The sequence below is a fragment of the Tachyglossus aculeatus genome, chromosome 4, assembly GCF_015852505.1.
Source record: "Tachyglossus aculeatus isolate mTacAcu1 chromosome 4, mTacAcu1.pri, whole genome shotgun sequence".
NCBI classification, from domain to species: Eukaryota; Metazoa; Chordata; class Mammalia; order Monotremata; family Tachyglossidae; genus Tachyglossus; species Tachyglossus aculeatus.
In genome coordinates, this window is record NC_052069.1 from 36,563,121 (window position 1) to 36,570,041 (window position 6,921).

At 44.4% G+C, this 6,921-nt stretch overlaps 1 non-coding gene across 1 annotated transcript; it reads right to left on the reverse strand.

Moving 5' to 3' along the window:
- Window positions 1-4,139: 4,139 nt before the first annotated feature.
- Window positions 4,140-4,242, reverse strand: LOC119927972. The gene has a single exon (XR_005450935.1). It is a non-coding gene; the product is annotated as a U6 spliceosomal RNA (small nuclear RNA).
- Between the last annotated feature and the right edge of the window lie 2,679 nt (window positions 4,243-6,921).

Sequence of the window (6,921 nt, forward strand, 5' to 3'; positions counted from 1 at the left end):
GAGAAGTTAAGTGACTTGCCCAAAGTCACACAGCTGACAATTGGCGGAGCCGGGATTTGAACCCATGACCTCTGACTCCAAAGCCCATACGCTTTTCCACTGAGCCGTACATAGGGTTGAAATACGAGGCGAACCTGCTATGAAAATGCACACGCTCCGATAGAGACGTAACTGAGATCGGAGAGCCGAAGGTTAAGTAAGAAACTCTTTCCTGTGGCAGCTGAGAGCTAGATTTCCCAGAAGCCAGAGGCCTACATTTCCCAGAATCATTTGGGAATGAAAGTCCATCTGCAAGCCAGGACAACCTTTGTACGTTCAGGAGAGAGAATCCTGGCCGGCTCTCTCTCTCCCTGCCTGCTGGGACACACAGCTAGTAGCCTTACTAAATGCTTGTGAGTACACGCGCTCAGAACTTTGTAGCTCTTGAAAGTTTGTGTGTGTGTTGTGCATCTATCTGTCTATATGTAACTACACATATATAGTGTTTATATTTATTACTTATTCTGGACTACTGCACCAGCCTTCTCTCTGATCTCCCATCCTCGTGTCTCTCCCCACTTCAATCCATACTTCACGCCGCTGTCCGGATTGTTTTTGTCCAGAAACGCTCTGGGCATGTTACTCCCCTCCTCAAAACTCTCCAGTGGCTACCAATCAATCTGCGCATCAGGCAGAAACTCCTCACCCTGGGCTTGAAGGCTGTCCATCACCTCGCCCCCTCCTACCTCCCTCCCTTCTCTCCTTCTCCAGCCCAGCCCGCACCCTCCGCTCCTCTGCCGCTAATCTCCTCACGGTGCCTCGTTCTCCCCTGTCCCGCCGTCGAACCCCAGCCCACGTCATCCCCATGGCCTGGAATGCCCTCCCTCCACACATTCGCCAAGCTCGCTCTCTTCCTCCCTTAAGGCCCTACTGAGAGCTCACCTCCTCCAGGAGGCCTTCCCAAACTGAGCCCCTTCCTTCCTCTCCCCCTCGTCCCCCTCTCCATTCCCCCCATCTTACCTCCTTCCCTTCCCCACAGCACCTGTATATATGTATATATGTTTGTACATATTTATTACTCCATTTATTTATTTATTTTACTTGTACATATCTATTCTATTTTATTTTGTTAATATGTTTGGTTTTGTTTTCTGTCTCCCCCTTCTGTGAGCCTACTGTTGGATAGGGACTGTCTCTATATGTTGCCAACTTGTACTTCCGAAGCGCTTAGTACAGTGCTCTGCACACAGTAAGCGCTCAATAAATACAATTGATTGATTGATTGATTGATTGATTTGGAACCAGAGAATTTGGGTCTGGCCCACACCCAAGTGGAAGAGGGCTCCGGGAGGACAGAACCGGTCACAAGCTTCACTTCTGGATTGTGCTACTGCGTCTGTACGGTAATTTCAATTGAGTGCAGTTGTCTCAGTGGGCTGCCAGAGGGGCCTACAACATGAATGTATGTGTTCTAAAGGTCGTGGATGACAAAGAGGGCAACCATCGCTCTATTCCTCCAAGCATCCCATGCCCACTGTTACAGACAGAACACTCTGCTGGATGGAACAGTGGTCAATCAATCAATCAATGATTTTTACTGAGCTCTTGGAAGACTAAAATACGATCAAGTTGGTAGATACGTTCCCTGCCCAGAGAGAGCTTACAGCATAGAGGCGGGAGAGAGATGTTAATATAAATAAATAATTTATGAATAGATAAACAGTAGTCTGCCCCACTAATGGCTCTGATACTCACCCCAGCCCCACTGCATTTAATATACATATCCTTACACTTTTTTTTTAAATGGCACTTGTTAAGCACTTACTATTTGCCAGGCACTGTTCTAAGCGCTGGGGTAGATATAAGCTAATCAGGTTGGACACCATACATATCCCATTTGGGGTTCACAGTGTTAACCCCATTTTACACAAAAGGTAACCGAGGCACAGAGAAGCGAAGTGACTTGCCCAAGGAAGTCCAGCAGCAGACAAGCGATGGAGCCGGGATTAGAACCCAGGTCTTTCTCTTCTATCTTCCCTATCTGCAATTGATTACTATGCTCATATAATGGGCGGGGAACGTCTCTGCTAATTCTGTTGTATTGTACACCCCTAAGTATTTAGTACAGTGCTCTGCACATAGTAAGAATTCAATAAATATAATTGATCGACTGATTATGTTGCCCCATAGACTGTAAGCACCATAATAAATTGTAATGATAATAATTAATGATAATTGCGGTATTTCTTAAGCACTTACTATATGCTAGGCAATGTGCTTAGCATGGTGCGGGGGTGGCCAGTGGAGCAGGGAAAACAAGCCCAGTCCCTTTCCCACATGGGGCTCATAGTCTTAATCCCCATTTTACAGATGAGGGAACTGAGGCCCAGAGAAGTGAAGTGACTTGTTCAAGGTCACACAGCAGACAAGTGGCCGAGCCGGGATTAGGACATTGTGTGGCTCAGTGGAAAAAGCCCGGGCTTGGGAGTCAGAGGTCGTGGGTTCTAATCCCTACTCCGCAGCACTTGTCTGCTGTGTGACCTTGAGCAAGTCCCTTCACTTCTGTGGGCCTCAGTTCCCTCATCTGTAAAATGGGGATTAAGTCTGTGAGCCCCACGAGGGACAACCTGATTACCTTGTATCTACCCCAGCGCTTAGAACAGGGCTTGGCACATAGTAAGCGCTTAACAAATACCACCATTATTATTGTTAACATTGTACCTTCCCAAGCACTTAGCACAGTGCTCTGTATGCAGTAAATGCTCAATAAGTTTCAATGCTTCTCAATGCTTCTAGACTGTGAGCCCGCTGTTGGGTAGGGACTGTCTCTATGTGTTGCCGACTTGTACTGCCCAAGCGCTTAGTACAGTGCTCTGCACACAGTAAGCGCTCAATAAATATGATTGATTGATTGATAATAAGTACACTAAATATCATTGATGGACTGATTATCCTTGCATGGTAGTGCCTTGCCCTACGAACCACAATGTCATAACCCATCCTGTCCCTGTGGTACCTCTCCCTCTCCCTCTTGATTAATGACTTCAAATGTTGGGGAGATTGTGCGATTCCAGGACTTAGAGATGGTCCATACCCCACCCAGGCTCAGCTTTGCCCTTGCCCCGGGCAGGAATCCGGTAGATACCCACTGAAGGTCATAAAGTTCATGACCTGCCACTGGAGCAAACACTAATATTTCATCCTGCAATCTAGGAATCTTTAAAGCCCTGAAAATAGAAAATGTACCTGGCAAGTGATGATTGTCTAACATACAATATAGAATTGCAAATAACCGCGCAAAGTTAATGAAACTCAATAGATTATCCTCCTGCTACGATCGCTCCGCTATTTATAGAACACCAGCAGTGACACATTTCTTAATCTGACAAGTTATATCAGACTTGGACGTTAAACAACTATGCTGCCTGTGGAAAGTTAATCATTCGTCGGTATCGTATAAACGTGCTCTCTTTGGTAGCTTGGCTTCCTCTCGCTTCACAATTTCACTTTTCAAGGAATTTTCTGAAAGAAGAGGTGAATTTGCCGTTTGGTCTTACTGGTTAAAAAAGAAAAACCAGAAAACAGCACGTGGGCTTCGTTTTCCTGCCCAGCAGCCATTTATGTTCCCATTATTCTTCTGCTGGAGTGCACTAAAATTAGCTGGCCAATGTCAGGGGAATTCTAGAGTTACATTTCATCCATGCAAGCACTGCTGATGAGAAGACACTTGTGTCAGAATGCTTAGTCAGTGTGCAAGGCTAACAGGTGAGAAAACACATTGAGTTCTTATTGGCATTTGCCGGCATATGGCTTGTCTATTTGCCGGTATATCGCTTGCTAATCGAGGCCTTCGCCCAGTAATCCCTCTTTTCCCCAATTCCCTCTCCCTTCTGAGTCGTACTCAGAGCTGGACTCTTTAAGTTCTTCATATTCACCTCCTCTTCAGCCCCGCAGCCGTTATGTACAGATCTATAATTTATTTACATTATTCTCTTTCTCCCTGCCTAGACTGTAAGCACTTTGTAGGCAGGGAACATGTCTAACAACTCTGTTGCAGCAACGTGGTTTAGTGGAAAGAGCGCGGGTTTGGAAATCAGAGGTTCTAATCAATCAATCAGTCGTATTTATTGAGCGCTTACCGTGTGCAGAGCACTGTACTAAGCGCTTGATAACGCTTCACGAATTTGCGTGTCATCCTTGTGCAGGGGCCATGCTAATCTTCTCTGTATCGTTCCTATTTTAGTATATGTGCTGCCGAAGCACTTGTCCGCTGTGTGACTTTGGGCAAGTGACTTAACTTCCCTGTGCCTCAGTTACCTCACCTGTAAAATGGGGATTAAGACTGTGAGCCCAACGTGGGACAACCTGATAATCTTGTATCTACCCCAGTGCTTAGAACAGTGCTGGGCGCATAGTAAGTGCTTAACAAATACCATCATCATCATCATTATTATTATTTTTTATTATTATTATTACTCTCCCCAACACTTATCCAGTGCCCTGCACACATGAAGCACTCAATTACTTGATTGACTTATTGACTGACTGATTTAATTTGAATTTAGAATATAAACCCAACTTCAACTCTGCTGACTTAATCTGAGATGGTTTTCTCTTTCAATTTTGGCCCAAAATTCAGGAGAAGCCAAGCGCAAAACTTAAGTCACGAAGATCGCAGAATTCCTCAAACGCTACTCGGATATTTCTTCTTCGTGGCTAAAGGGTGTCACCCGACGTATGAGCCTAAAACTATTCCATTGCAATTCCTTTTTGGAGCGTCAGCAACAAAGTGCAAGAAACTATAACTCGGTCTCTGAAAAACACAACTCCAGAAATAGCTTTGCCAAAGAGCAAGGAAGAAATCTGGTTTATTACCAGATTACCGCTGTAAATAGTGTAAATTCTTATTTGTAGCATTGAGGAATCTAGATGAATTTAAATTTAAACCTAGAATTCATTGACAAACAGGTGTCTCAACAGTTGATCTACTAAGACTGAGCCTGCCTGAAGGAAGTCAGCATGCTATTTATTTGCCAACTCTGTGAAACCTGTTCTGTGGGGACTGTGTATAAATAGATAAACTTGTTCCACACAGATACGGGAATACCAGGATAGCTTCAGATCAGCAGCTTAAAAATGTATGGGCCCTTCATTTTAGGTTTTCATTTCATCCATTTTCCCCTGGGAATTTATCAGGATTTAGTATTACCCTGACATCAGGGTGGGAGTCGGGGTGATTTTGCGATATACCCCTGTAAATTGGGGGGTTTAATATGTCAGAAAGGGGATGCCTTTTTGAACCAGGAGAAAAGGTCTAGCGAACCTTTCTGAATTCCAGCCTTGAGCCAAAAGCCCCTCTGCCTCCGCATTCAAATGTCCAAAATATTTAGGGCTCTGAAATAGATTTGATCCTGAACATTTCAGATAACAAAGCGTTTGCTGTGATTAATGACTACAAAATTTAGGTGAAGAGCAGAAAAAAAGAAAACAAATACAAATCTTTGTAAAAGCCGGGGTGGTTTTTTTCTAATCTTGTTTCTTTGTTTTAAAACGAATCAGTTTAAAAATAATGAAGGACCCTGATAATCAACACCAGATGACTGTCTAGGGTTTAATGGGGAGAAAGTAGAAAGGAATAAGGGGGAGAGCTAGGAGAAGCAGAGGAGCTGGTGAAACAGCAAGACTGTCGCAATGCTGGTGGGCAGTCGGCCTGATTCCTGTCATCAAGATTCCCTGTATGTAATAATAATAATGGTATTTTTTTAAGCACTTACTATGTGCCAGGCACTGTAGTAAGCTCTGGGATGGATACAAGCAAATCCGGTTGGACCCAATCCCTGTCCCATAAAAGGGCTCACAGTCTAATCCCCCAATTTACAGGTGAGGTGACGGAGGCACAGAGAAGTTAAGTGACTTTCCCAAGGTCACACAGCAGACAACTGGCAAAGCCAGGATTAGTACCCATGACCTTCTTCTAGCTCCCAGGCCCGGGCTCTTTCCACTAGGCCACGCGGCTTCTATATCCTTTCTCTCCCATTGCCCTAACTCTTTTCAGGGTCAGTTCCTAGGCTGAACTCTCTAACTCTTCACCTTCTTCTTTCCCTGGCTCCCTGGGCCTCTGCAGGCATTTGACATTCTTCTTGGCATTGGCATTCAGGGCCAGGCCTATGCAGGGACTAAGGCAGGGTCTAATTACAACCGATCCTTAATATGAACTGAACCGAGGTACTGCAGCAATGTCATTTTCCTTTTCAAATCTGGAATGAGGGTGACCAGGCCTCATATTCAGCCGTAACACGTTGCTTTGACAGCCCAGCCCGTAGGGATTGAGTGCTATTAAGTGTTTAGAAATCTAAAATATCGATTTTATTTTCACTTTTATAATTGAACCGTCAAACTCGGAGGGGCCGGGGCTGCGGACTGCCGATTCCAAAGTTACCAGAATTGTATCCTGACAAGTTCAAGCACAATTTAAATCCAGATGAAGAATCAGGGGAGGTGACAAGTGATCATTTCCCACAGTGCCAAACAATCACGCTCGGTTATCACTGAACAAACTCTCACAATCAACTCAACCAATTATTTTGCTGCAACTAAGGGGCTTCGCTTCCTGCTTACATCATAACCACTGCTCAAAAATATAGGATCTGCCTTCATGCACACAGAGATAATATTAAGTTGCATCTCATAAATGACCCAAAAACAGCATTCTGGCATCATAGAGGATTTACCTTAAAAATATAAACCAGATTCTCCATCCTTCAGATTCAACCCATCTTGGGCTGGATTCAGACGTCAGTCTTCTAGGATTCGATTTGGACCAGGTGAACCAGGATCAGAATCTGAGCTGGTTTAGGTTCAATTCCTCTTGGAAAAAGGCAATGTATAGAAAGTTTTTGCATAAAACAGATTTTTGAAACCACAACGATCCATCTGACCTTC